The 14,412-nt window shown below is 46.4% G+C and overlaps 1 protein-coding gene across 1 annotated transcript in view; it reads right to left on the bottom strand.

Moving 5' to 3' along the window:
• The window catches only part of LOC142557593 (uncharacterized), an 89,025-nt gene that overhangs the window by 10,294 nt on the left and 64,319 nt on the right, over nt 1–14,412 (bottom strand). The window lies entirely within an intron of this gene.

The raw sequence follows: 14,412 nt of genomic DNA, 5'->3' as shown, positions 1-14,412 counted from the left end.
CAGAACGTCATGGCAGCCAGCTAGCCTTCGCAACCTAATTAACTCATGCACCGTGACGCCGTACCCTTCGCTTTTACTCTCTCTCGCTCGCGTCTCCAAAAGTCGGCCCGACACGTGACCCTATGCTCGCCGAGCTCGGCCCAGTGTGCGTTCTCGGTAGGTTTCACTCGGCGGGCACTATACTTGTTCGGATACTTTGCCAAGCGCTTCCACTTCCCCTTTCCCCAGTGAGGAGTAGCAGGCTAGAGACACGCTCTCCAGGCCGACCTCTCCTCCTTTCTCTCCATTAAAATCTACTCCTCCTCTTGCCAAGCGCTCTCTGAGTTATTTTCTGTCGATATACTTGTGCAACGACGATTCTTTATTACGAAGTATACATTTGTCGCCTTCGTTGCAAACGGGCAAGTGCTGTAGCCCCACAGTAATTTCGCAGCCATCGCCATTTTCGGAATAATGTACGTTGAGACGACGCCTCCTGGATAGCAGGCCTGTGCAGTCTGCTTTATGACGTCGTGCTACACTTGTAGCGAAATTTCCATTGCCAGGCCCGGCGTGACGAAATCGCTGGCGTCAAAGTCACCGCGGATCACTCGGGAGCACTCCCATCAGGTACTATGACAGTCGGGCAAAGTATAGCATGACGTCGTGGATCAAGGTTCATGGGCCTTGTGCTATCCAGGAGGCGTTGATTGAAAGCGGCGAGGGCGGCGGCGAAGGATACTAAATCCTACTGTGACATGGTCACGTGTTCGGCTGACTTTTCGTTGCAATGGCAGTTATGCGGACAGGTGAGACGCGATCGCGCCGTCGGCGCCGCCGCCGCCGCCGTGCTTTCCTGGTATCGACGCGCATACGCGGCCCGCGCATGAAGGGTTAGAAGGTCTCCAGAGACGTGCATTGCGTCTGGCTACATGAGTGAAGAATGTAAATGTAATGTAATTATGGGGTTTTACGTGCCAAAACCACTTTCTGATTATGAGGCACGCCGTAGTGGAGGACTCCGGAAATTTCGACCACCTGGGGTTCTTTAACGTGCACCTAAATCTAAGTACACGGGTGTTTTCGCATTTCGCCCCCATCGAAATGCGGCCGCCGTGGCCGGGATTCGATCCCGCGACCTCGTGCTCAGCAGCCCAACACTATAGCCACTGAGCAACCACGGCGGGTGAATGAGTGAAGAATCCAAGCGGACACTCCACTCGATCGGCTCTGCGGGAGCCAGGGTAGCGTCCTGGCTTGCACTACTGGCGTAAGCGTTGTGCGTACAAACATTATATAGCGTCCCTGCTGAGGAACTGTCTGCATATCACACCGCGCACGGTGTACGCATTGCTCTGAGCTGAATGGATAGCAAACGTCAAGCTAAATATATCTGAGCCTGGTCAACCCCTGATGACAATAGTTACCAGGAGAGGTATCTATAAGAAGTACGTTTGAACAACAACACGATTTCATTTGGAAGTGATGTAAGTAGACGGATTTCCGTCGGTCTCATCTCGGGCACTATCGAGGCGTGACGCCTGTATTGCCTCATCGCGACAGCGTTTTGAGACGCCTGGTATCTGCCAGGGCGCTGTTCTTGGTGCGCCGCGGCGAGTTACGCAAGACTAACTTAACTTTACGCACACAACAAACAGCACCCAGTTGTCTCGCGTGCTGCGTCGAGCCATGTCCCCCTGTGGGTATTGTTAGAATATCTTACGAGGAGCTCGAGCACGACTTTACACTTTGCTACCCCTTTTAATGTTTCGCCTCCGTGTGAAACTACTCTTTTTTTTCTTTTGATTCAGTTTTTATCTTGTTTCCTTCTTCCTCCTTCGATACGCGTGGGCTACACGTGAGCGTGGCACGACCGAGCTGCAAGACAGGTGCCGCACCAGAGAGGATGATCACGGCGTAGCAGATGGCGAGCACCAGTGCCACCGCGTACACAGCGCCCCTGGGGGAGAAGTCGGGCAGCAGGGTGGACACAAAAAGCTTGACCAGTCCAACCGTACTTTCGTCCACCGGAGCATCCCCTGGGGCTCGCTTCGTCGGGGCTTGCCGTCCCGACGAAGCACTGACGAGAGAGTGGCCAGATCCTTCAGCGGCAGAAGACATTTCCTGCGGTGAGGGTGACGGCGTCTCATGTAAGGACCGAGCTGCGATTTCTACTGTTCAGAATCAGAATCATTTTTATTTCAATATTTATTACGCATAGGTTATGTTATGTGTACATGGCATATACAGGAGGAGGCCTCGTGCTCAAAGACCGAAGGGAGGGACCTTGTAGAACGCGTAACTGTTTTTTTTTTCCTCGCTTGGCTTGCCACGCGGCGTGACGTCAGTATGAAATTGTATGTAAGCCTGTAGAGCCGTTACATAGAGACACTGCAACAGTGATTTATAATATGTGTTGTGCACAATCCATTTTACATACGTATAGTCTTCAGCTGGATCACTGTTCAGTTTCAAACTTTTAAGTACACTTCCGCGAGTTGTCTTTGTCCCAGGACACGTCCAAAGTGGGTAGATGGCGAGCATCCGCTGCAGATGCAAGTGAGGAGGACTTTGGACGCGTGAACAATGTTTTCGTGCGGTTGACTCCAAGCACAAGTGACGGCTGGTGCGAGGGCCGCCCCGGCCCGAAGTCACCGGAGAGAGACTTCCTCATTTATTTAGTGGAGCGTCTGTGGTCAAAATTGCGCCTAGGACATTGCGCCAAAAGGAGTATTGACACTTGACACATGCCTCACAGGTTCTAAAAACTTCTCGCGCGTGCAACGATGACACTTCTAGCAAGCACGAAGCTTGGAAGACGAAATGCATGAGCATATATATACTACAGCAGATTGCTGAATGCCAGACCTGGCGTCATCGATATTATCATGATGTCGTGCCGTCACCTATCAATAAGGCTAGGTCCGATGAGGTTGCCCATACACATGTAAGCAATCGTTCTGGGAAACAACGTTTCCTTTGGTTGCGCTCATGTGTGGTAGCCGTAGGAATCGCAGCAACGGAATGAGGCAATGCGTCACGACATCATGACGCAGCCACCTGCTGGATACGAATACTGGTACTGGTTTGCAGAAACAAGCATTGTGGCGAATTATTTAGGGCGCTCAAATGATTTCCAGGATTGTTTTTTTTTCAAGGTTTCCAGGTTTATGCCTTCACTAAACGAGGAATAATATAAAAAAAGAAGTTGGATATGTGATTTCAGCATATTCCTTTAAAGAAACCCTAAAGAATACTGCGTCAAGCTGTATTAACAAATTACTCGTCTTTAATAACCAGATGCAACCCTTGCCGAGGGATGAAGCTTGGCAAGGCAGAGAATAGAGAAATCGAAAGGCGGGTGGGCGACACCATACCGAAGCTATCGCTACAGTTATCCGTGACGTCATGAATTCTGAAGGCATCTGCTTGGGTCTCGTTCAAGGAGTGCTGACAACACATCTTCAACCGGTCATCTATTTGCCTTATGTTTTTGCTATAACCGAAAGTCCCAAGCCTCTAATACCTAGAAGAAAAAAAATGCAGGCAAGCACCATAGTGCCTCAAGTTAATTCAGTAGGCTTTTCTCCAGCCAGTTTCGGTTTTGTTCAACAGGTGACTGGGTCGTGACGTCGTTACGCTGAAGGCGGTCACGTGAGAGCGGGACATCGCGAAATTTTGACACTCGCTTCAGTTCGCTCGGTCGTCTGCAATGCTGCTACATCAGTCGGGCAACGCAACGAGCAGTAGCAGTGGAGGCGACCGAGCGAGGTCCTGGAGCTAGGGTCTTGTGGTCCAGGCCGACTTCATTTAGCGCTACAACAAAAAAATACTAAGAGTCGAGAGTATTATGCCAGCATCTGTGTAATACCCCACTGATAAATAAGGGCTACGTTACATTCCAAGGAAACCACAGCCTCAGCGTAGCAGGCTTAAAAAAGTTTTCCTACTTTAAAACGGACCAGAAAATACCTTACAAGCTGTGGCGTCACACTGGTTATCGGGTCTGTGATTGGGTAGAGGAAAGAAGAGTAGAGGAGAATGTTACCAAGTATTTTGTTTTTCATGAATATCCCTTCGAAGCTCTCGAGAAATCCCCATGCGTGCCCCTACTCGAAGGAAACGGAACAAATACTATACCGCAAGGTCGTAGCGCATCGCGCACCTGGGTAACCAGATGTCTTCGCTTACGCTTAATAGGAGAGAATGTTTTTCAAGTTTATTGAGCGTAATCGCCCTTATTAACCACCAGACGACGTTTGAAACATTAACCTAAATTTCAACGATCAAACGGCCCGAAAGCGTGGAAAAGAACATCGTCACTTCGAAACACATTAAGAACCGTACAGTCATTTGGTGCACAAAATAGCACCTGCAAATGAAAAGGTGATACATGATACATAAAAAGTAATACTATGTCGAGTACAGCCTGATTGTCAGTAATGTCGCGAGTTGTAAATCTACCTATGACTTGCCGAAAAAAAATTCTAGTTCCAATCTGATAGTCAGTAATGCCTGGAGTTTTAACTGTGCCTATGCCTTGCAGGGCAGGCTAGCAGGGCTTACACATGAGATACAAAAATGTCGGAAAGCTACCCGCACAACTGGTTTTTAACACTGGTCCCGACTTGAACTGCCACTCCCGGGGCTACCGGCGCCATGATAGATTGACTTTCGGAAATTGTGACGCGGGCATCCGCGGCTGCTGCGTTGCAGGCACAACGCCAAGTTCGTGTGAAATGCTGCGAGTCAAGCATGCACTAAAGGCGATCCCGATATGCAAAGTCGTTCACAACGCGCTCGCGGCTTATAAAACGCTCCCTAGACGCGGGCGAGTCGGGACAATGCAAAACTTTCACCGCAGGGCGAGACAAAGGAGTTCGAAAGTTGCTCGTCGAAAGCCCAATCCCATTGTCACGACCGAAGAAAACTGAAAGCTGAATGCACTGTCTACGAAATCACGACTTAGCCGACAAGACGAGCGAACGAAGAAAGCAGCGTCGAAAAGCGTCTGGTAAAAAAAAAAAAAATGCGGACGACGTTTAAAAAGAATAAGTAACCCTATAACGCTATCGCTCGTTTTGTCTTCTGCTTTCTACGTCCATGCTTTTTGAACCGCTCTCTGTCTAGTTATGAATGGACCGCACTTCGAACCTTGAAAAGCGCTAAAGCGCGCGTCGAACGTCATCGAATGTCATGCAAAATAGCGGCCCCGCGCTGCTGGAACAATGTATCTAGTCAGTTCCGTCATGCAAATGGCCTACGATCTGGAGATCTCGAGGCGCAGACGATGCAGGAAAAGGGTGCCAAGCTGTCAGCGCCGCGCTCGCCCCAAGAGAGCCCCGGGGAGAACGTGAGGGGCAACGAATACAAAATCGTGCGATTACCAGCTGTCATCGGCGTGCATGGACGCTGCGAAGACGTGCGATGTTCTTGCTCGGCGCGTAGCGAGACCGGGCACAAGAATCGTGGGTCATTTTGCATACGCTCGCGATCGCTCGTGCGATGGCCCCGTGAGCACGGGAAAACCACGGTTGCCAGACGCGCGGCACGATACATGTAGCTCGCACATCGCACCTGGGCCGTGTCCAGCTATATGTATAATGCGAGCTTGAGAAGACGACGAGGCTAAGGTGATGGCGTGAAGACGATGGCATGCCGCTGTTTATTAGTTTCCTTTGCTCACGCCTCCGTTCATCTCGAAGGCTTTGAATGCGGCTGATGACAGGCTGAGGAAGCATCGCGTGCAAGTTCAAGGGTTAGCTGCAGGCTCTGTAGACATCTTGCAGACCGTTGCAAGAAGATGACATTGCACGCCGAGTTTTGACAACAAACGTGTCACTGGGTACATACGAGGCCTTTTGCACGCACGAAGCCAACAACTCGAGCGGCACACCTTCTAGCGGCATGTCGAATCACGACGTAGGGTTAAGCCCCGCACCCCTTCTCAATCCGGACCGAGTTGGTTGGGCTCAGTCAGCGTTACGGTGCAGACGACAGCCTAAGACCGGGATCCACTGGAACCGGATCGTGCAAAATCGTGGTCAAGAGTGCCTGTGTAAAAGCACCCGATCCGGATTGGACTTGACACTTCTCCGAAGTGCCTGACTGACAGGGGTTTAAACACCTTAAGGACGTCGCAGTCGTGCTGTCGCGAAACGCGATGATAAAATCGGTCTCTCTTGGTACTTGCGAGGCGGCTTTCCAAGCGTTTCTTCGCGCTTTCTTTTAGTCTGACGAATCCTTTGCCTCTCCGGTGGCATCGAGGGGAGGCTAGGAACCCCAGTGATCCTCTTTAATGATGGACTCCACTTACATGTGAGAACCCCTTTGACTCGCTGCGTATCGCAGATAAAGGTTTCGCATGCGATAACGTTAAATAAATTGGCATGCGAAAGCGAACAAGCGTGACCAACTTGATTCTGCCAACGACAGAAGTGGTGCATGTTTGTCTCCTCTTCTTTTTCGCACAAACTGCACGGAAATATGTGGAATTTCCACGGGCGAGTGTCGACCCTCAGTGTTTTCGAGCCTGTTCCGGCACTGAACGGCAGGCTTATGCGCACACATGCGCGGGAGACACAATCTCGCAGCCCCTATTGTATATATACGGAACACGCCTACGCGATCGCGCTACCTGGCGACTTTCTCAGTTGCTCCCGCCAGTGGCGCTGCCCAGCAGCGTCCGTAGTAAGATGCGATTGGAAGATTGGTGGAACGAAAAGTAGGGAACGACAAAATACGGAGACGTACAAAAGCACAGTTCGCACTAGGAGATCAGAAAATTTGGGTGTGGTAGTTCATAGTGTTCTTTTTCCTTCTTGTTTAACCTAGGTAGGACATTAGGCAGTATAATAACAAGAGCTTGGTGGCGCAACCCACCGCGTTCGAAAGGGGGCGCTCATAACATCCATCCATCCATGCATCCATCCATCCATCCATCCGTAGCAGCAGCGCCCAGCTCAGCGGTCGATTTAGGAATCAGTGGCCTCCTTGAAGCCCTTGCTTGGGCTCAGCGAGAGCAGAGGGAAAAGTAAACATGTCCGCAACAGAGATTAGTAAGAGGCGATTGGAAGATTGGTGGAAGTAGGCAAACGACAAACAACGGAGGCGTACAAAGACAAAGTTCACGATAGGGGTTCAGAAACTTTGGTTATGGGAATTCATCGCGTTTTTCTTTCTTTTCTTTTTAACCCAGGTAGGGCATTAGGCAATAAAATAACAAGAGCTTGGTGACGCAACCCACTGCCACGTTCCAAAGGGGACGCTCATAACATCCATCCACCCATACATCGTAGCGACGCGCAGTCCAGGTTTGGAAGTATATAATCAGTAACAGTTCAAGAATGCAGAGGCGAATGCTCCTGTAAGCGAACTATTTTCTGGGAGCGCGGAAGAACGGACAACAGGCGCAGCACACCTTTGTGGGAGCAGCTTCAACCACCGATTATAGCAGGGAATTATACTTTATTGTGCTATTTCGTATCCTTGTGTTTGCACTGTTTCAGTAACAGGGAAATCGTACACTGCAAAAGTAGCAGCCTCATGGCCAGGATTTCGGTACACGTACCTGTCGCACCACCTATTGGCGGCTCCCACGTGCTCCGCCATAACTGCTTGGGGAACAGAAGAAAAAAAAAGTAACATCTGAAGAACAAAGTTATCGAACACGACTCCGGTTATACATCTTAGAGACCAACTGGGTCATTCTGGTGAATTTCTAGTAGCGTGCCACAAAGTGCGTAGGTTCCCAGGACATTTGAATATGTTATGATAGAGCCTATAAGACAGTCTTAAAGGCTTATTTCGTTACACCAAAGCGCAGGCAGCATATGTCGAGTCCTTCGCTGCGCCAAGAGGTCGAACGTCCCCATGTTAAGACGATATTTTGATGTACTAATCGGAGCGTAATGACAGGTTTGGCCAGCATAGCGTTACACAGCGACCACAGAAAGGAAGTGAGTGTTCTCGTCAGTAATCATTGTGCAACATTGAGACTGCCGAATCTACTGTCACTACGTTAACGGGAACATGGAAGAAGGAAAGTTTGATTTCTTCCTCCATGACCGGGGTTGACAGTGGCTGTGACATATGCAGGGCGAGGGGGCACAAAGTTTCCACAAAATTATTAATTACTACACAAAAAAAAGGGAATCGATGAACCGTCGACGCTAAAGAAGACAAGGTGGACGTACACGGTGGTTCAAGTGATTCGATGAATAAGTTTTGATTATATCAGGCTGTTGTCTCTTTTGCATGTTCATTTCCGCTCATGTCGTATCTTATGTTACGCACAACTACGTCGACCTTGTCTTCTGCAGCGTTGACCGTATTTTTTTTTTTTGAAGTGGTTACAAGATATATCCTAGGTATGCCAAACCCGTGTGAAGCCATTACAGAAGACCTTGCCTTCAAAAGCATGCAAACTTGACGCGCTCAGCAAAAGCGTGGGGCATGAGGGAACATCCGCGATACCCCGGACGCACGTGTAAGTTGGAGCATACACGGCAGATGGCGTTAGTGTAATATAGTGCACTCTGTTAGCCCCGAGTGTCTTGAGCTAATTATACTTCCTTGACAATATACTTAGCTGCTTACTATTGCTGCGTGTTCTCGGCATGGAGGCATGATTTGACACCTTTTTCATGTTCGTGGCCCCATCTACAAGTCACCTAACCCATCGATCTTTTTTTATGGAAGTGGCTACAGGATAGCAAGATACAAACTCGTGTGAAGTTAGCGAAGAAGATTAAAAAATACTATTTATGACTACTAACTTACCAAACTTAAAAGATAATGCGCAACTTCATAAGGGCCCCTTAAGCCAGAAACACAAAGATCAGACAAATTTATGTAGTAACCATCATTACTCCCTACCTAGACGTGGGCAAGGAGCGGAGGCGTCTCGCAATGCCCGCACGGCATCACCCCTTTCACAGCCGCTCTTGCAATGTTCGAAGAAAACTCCATGGAACCGGGCACTTAGGTCGTGGAATTCCTTCCATTAGGGCAAGGAGAAACGTTGTGGGCATAGTAACGAATTTCAATTTGTCTGTATACAAGCGCTTTGCGAAAACATGGACAGCCGCAGCAGCATTGGCGGCGGTCATCTTAACCACGAAGCGTAAAAGGCTTCTTTTTCATGCTCTTGTCGTTTCAACAGAAAACAAAAATAAAATGCCACTATACATTCGTATTATGCTGCTGCTGACGACAGCTTGTCGTAAGCAGCCACACAGAGCATGGCCCGTCATCGCAGAAACTTTGTACTTTCATGGCCGGCCTGGAGTATGCGCGCGCACTCTCCAGTCTGGCCGTGGTACGCCGTAGTGCAACTAGTAATTGAAGTGTCACCACTGTCACTCATGTCTACGTCTCCCGTATTATGCAACTGGTTTTACGCACAAGCTAAATGTTGTCCCCCTCACCTTTTGGTGAGCGCCCGAACCGACTTAGTTTTACTGTTTGAGAAAGCGTAGTGATTAGCCTCAACAACATTCCTTGTTTGACCATTGCTCATCACTTCAAGCCTCCGTATTCCTGTGAACTAGTCTCGTAGTGTTTTAGTTGCAGTTGGCCGATTACTCTATTTTTTTTTTCACAATGCATGAGTGCGAAACAGTATATATGCAACATGTCAGCAAGCACTCTTTGCAGGGTGCTAATTATAGGCTCGCGGTTTGCAATGCACAAGGTTTCACTCGGAGCCTTGCTACCTTCGCAGAATTTAGCCGCCTTCCTTTAGATGGGTCAATGGCCTTTGCCTTAATACTGAGCCTAGTGCACAAAGCCATGGTCGGTTACATGATAATGGTAATATTTTCTCATTCTGGCAATACCACCACAAGTCCGCTAGACCATGCTAAACAAGTGGCCAACTCCTTACTTCCGAGAAATATTCTTGCACGCACTAGCTTGCCTTGGTACATAGCTTGTGTACTGCACCGTTAATATGTTGACTGAGAGAGAACTTCAGAACGCATTACCATTCCACTCAGATGACATGCACAGCAGATCACGGCGACGGGCTGTATAAATAAGCTAGGACACTTTTGGGTAACACCAAAACGTGTTTATTGACTAGGTAGCAATATGAAAAACAATGTTACATTTCGTAGTCAGTTTTCTTTTAATAGAAAATACACACCTGCTATACGAAAGGACAGGCACGAGCAACACCGCACATTTATGTAAATAAAATATTCTGTTGACTAACAATAACTGCGCATGAACACGGGCACACTCAGATTCAAGATGGGTGCAGAATCTGCCCTTTGCATACTGAAATTCACGAGAAAAAGGCATGGTGATGTGTATCCCAGCATGGTAGGTCTTATGTGCCCACAGCAGCCAAGAACAAATGCTATGATTTGCTTGAATGACAGGCACCTTGGGTGCTGTTGAGTAGGCATTTAGGAATGTGCATATAAATTTTTTTTTGCATATATAGTATGTATATAAGAAACAAGTACAGCAGAACACATCCCTCAACTTTTCTTTTTCCAGGCAGAATAGCTGTCTTAACTTTTGCAATCTATATAAATTTGCTATGCTAAAAAATGGCAAAGTTTGGGAAGGCAGACAGAGTCCATAGGTTGAGCTCACGGTTAATTGGCCCCGTATGAACATGTTCATGTACAAAGTTCTCATGCTAGTCACCAATTGTTAAGGCAAAATCCAAATCTCTGCCAAATGTATAGTTTGCATATCTTTGCCTACTAAAAAAAAAAGTAATTTCTTGCATATTTACGAAACATCGTTGAGTAAATAAAAAATTCTTTGGCTAAAATTATTGATCTTATACAAGGATACAAGAAAAGGCAACAAAGTTATATGGAACAAATGAATTGTCTAAGTTAGGGAACATAATTGACAAGTATTATGCAATAGAAAAAGTATTTGTTAAAGGCTTGCAAAACATTTAAGCTGCTGTACATGAGCATTTGCAAAAATGTAGAACAAAAGCAACTCTAAAAGTGTACGGCTTCTAGACAGCTGCATCGAGCATGCTAAATATTTCTTTGAAAGGGTAGCTGCAATGTACAGTGCTATACGACATATCAGTTCCGTAACAATTCTAGTTCATTTATACTTGCACAGGTAAGACTAGAACATGTAATATAAATGCTGTATAAACACCAACAACTGCGTAATTTGGCACTTCAAACATGTGTTTTCATAAAAGCCACAATGACATCTACAAGCGGCATAACAGACAATACATTACACTCTGCAGTATATAGGAATGCTCAAGGCAAAAAGAATGACTTATTCATCACAGCAAAGTTCACCTTAGGAGAAGAGTGGCAGCTCATAGCCCAGTAGGTCTGGTTCAAGCTCTGAATAGTCAAGGCCGCTGATAACTGGCTTTATGAAAGGCTTATGAAGAAGTGAATTAGGCATATAGAGTCCACGAAAATCCAAGAACTCCCACTTGTAAAATGTATACCATGTCAGTTTCTACAGGTGCGACACTTGCCAACTGGCCGCCACATCTTTTGGCCCCTATAAATGTCAACAGGAGGATGTATGAATATATGGCGCAATCTATATAAAATATTGCTCTTAGTGAACTTTCTTTTCAGATGTTGCCCTCAGCTGAGAACAAGTATAATGAGCATTGTGTTCCTCTAAAAGCCATAGAAATGTTAACCTTAAATGCATGTAAATGTGCAGAAATAAATGCGTCGAAATTTCCATCACAACCACTATTCACTGTGAGGCACTGAAAAAAAAATTCCAGTGAAAAGGTTCATTTGTACTTCGAATCAACATCCTGGGCACAGTAATAATTGGGTAGCTATTTCTCGTTAGTAATGCCCCTTCTATAACCTTGTAAAAGTTTCGTTCAGGCATTAAGCTTTATAGGTGAATGCTAGATCCCATTTATGCTGAAAACGCGATCTGTATCGAGAAATAGTTTAAACTGCTACATCACTAACATTTCAAACAATTTAAATACGAAGCCTATCTGTGAAAGGAACAACCTTTCTCAACATTTTCCCATCACACAGGCTGCAACAGCAGATCAAGAAATGATATGGCAAACAAATGTGCCCTTTCCTCCTCCATGCTATTAGTACACAAGCAGGAATTGCTGACAGAACTTGACATACTGTTATGTGCAGAGAATTATGGCAACATCAAATTATACTCAAACACTCCGGATGTCTAATATGCGTCTGATAGTTAACAAAGAATCCCAAGCATCTGTTCACTCGACGATTCTACTGAAGCACATATGAGAACAACATTTGTCAGCTTCATGCTATGCACGATGCCAAACAGATTCACAGTCAAAACATGGCACATTGGCAATGGAGCTGCCCCAACTGCATGGAGGAGACGAAATCAGAAAACAATGACAATGGCAAATAGACAGTGTCGAGTCGGTCTCGGCCACAATTTGCAGAATGGCGAAAACCTGAACCAAATGCAGCTGCTCACAAGTCGCAACTTGATAAATCACTGGACGACCCTTTCTTCGGATCGTGCTGAAACAAGCATCAGGAAAAGGGCCACAAAATAAACACTACAGCCCCGACAAGACCCAACGCCCCGCCTACACCGACGTCCCACCAAAAATGCATTCGCTCCACAATCCTGGACAGGGACACAGCTACGGCTGAAGCAATCAGCAAGGCTACGAGAAGCACGCGGGCTGCTGACGGGGCCACTGAATCCCCCCTCCACACAAGATATCCAACAAGGTAGAATCCGACGTAACAACTGACACTCGTGTGTCCTGATGGGAAAGAGTCAAAGGCCCGCACTACATCTCTTGGAGGCCCGCTGCAGACGTAGTCCGTAATGAGTGGTGAAGCCGTTGTCACAGTTGGAAGAACGGCAACCAGTGAAGCTGCTTGGAGATCCAGGAACGGGAACAGCGGGCCAATTCATGCAGGTAAGAAAACGTTTTGAGGCACTTCTCATATATGTTCTTATGATAGATTCATCAATTTGACAGTCCTATTGGCCAAGCTTCAGCACCAATATTGAGCCAAGAAAAAGTTAGAAAGCTCATGAACGCTACAAGGTATTACCTATATGATCCGACAAAACTTGCAGCTGGAATTTGTGCTATGAACACACCAATGGCAAATTACAAAATGATGCTAAAGAAGTTTTCATTTGTGGTCACCAATTCTAAAAGCATGTAAAGCACAACTCCAGTGAAGCACAGAAGCAAATGCTCAAGAAATGTTTGCATTTTTTTTCATGTTCATAATCAGTCAAGCCAAGCAAGGAACTCAAGGTACATAGAGAAACAGACTTCGCAAATTATACTAAAGTTGACTCTCTTTATAGCAGTCCTGTGGCAGAACAGGAGCATTGCAATTCCTTGAACACAGCTCTTGTGAGACAATGCTTCAGCCTTCATCAAGCTGCCTGGGGTTCACCATGTAAAGCAGTGTCACCATCAGTAAAGCAGTGTCATTCCATTACATTGCTACAATATTGTATTTCACCTCCTCATTGTTCTCACCTATGACGAGACTGGCAAGCAAAATTGTCCAGAGTGCTGAGCAACAAGAATCGGAACCCTCTTGGTAGTGCTAACAAAAGATCTACGAAAATTCACAGTGCTACAGGAGAAAAAGATCAGTAAATGGGGTTTGCCATTATTTTCAAACATACAGGCAGTTAACTTCTCCTTGGACTGATGCAAATCTTTTTCTAGCTGTTCCAAGCATTTTTGCGCTAATGGAAGGCAGCATTATAACATTAAATGCACATTGAAGTTAATCAATAGATGGATGTTTATGTTCATGATAAATGAGAGTGAAATGCTCTCAGGCATTTCTGCTAAAATGCTGGGGAGAGTTGTTTTTTTTGCAACAGCACTGATGTACATATATGAAGCGCGATTTGTTCCACTTGCTTCAGCTGTACCAGCTATAATATTGTATCCGCTGCCACGTAATGTACCTTGGCCTTTGTCAAGCTGATATGGCAGGTTTTTACCCAGGAGTCCCTCCAGTGTATTTCCTAGTAAATAAAAATTAAACTGTATGCACTATTGGGATGGTTTGTACAAGAACTGCACACAATGTAAGCCTGGATTAAAAGGCTGCTTGGAGATCCAAGCAGTTTGCAACCGTCCTGTCCTTCTCATACCCCTCTATGTGCTATGTTTAACATTAAAGGGACATTAAAGAGAAAGATGAGTTATGCTGTATTAGTAAAATTACTCTTCTATAATACGAAAATACTGCTATTACCACGAGAGGAGGCTTGGTATGCCAGAAATCTAAGAACATTAAAGACGGGCGGCGCCACCACCATGAAGTTCTCGAACATGGCGCGATGGATTTTGGCAGCAGCTGCTCGAGCCTTGTTCATGCTATATGGGTAAGCACAATATATAGTCCACAAATTAACTTGGCAAGCTTGGAGAACTGTTAGTACACAACAATGGCCTAAATACGAGAA

Source organism: Dermacentor variabilis, chromosome 9 (assembly GCF_050947875.1).
Source record: "Dermacentor variabilis isolate Ectoservices chromosome 9, ASM5094787v1, whole genome shotgun sequence".
NCBI classification, from domain to species: Eukaryota; Metazoa; Arthropoda; class Arachnida; order Ixodida; family Ixodidae; genus Dermacentor; species Dermacentor variabilis.
Note: the sequence above shows the minus strand (reverse complement) of the source record. Positions and strands in the feature narration are given on the sequence as shown.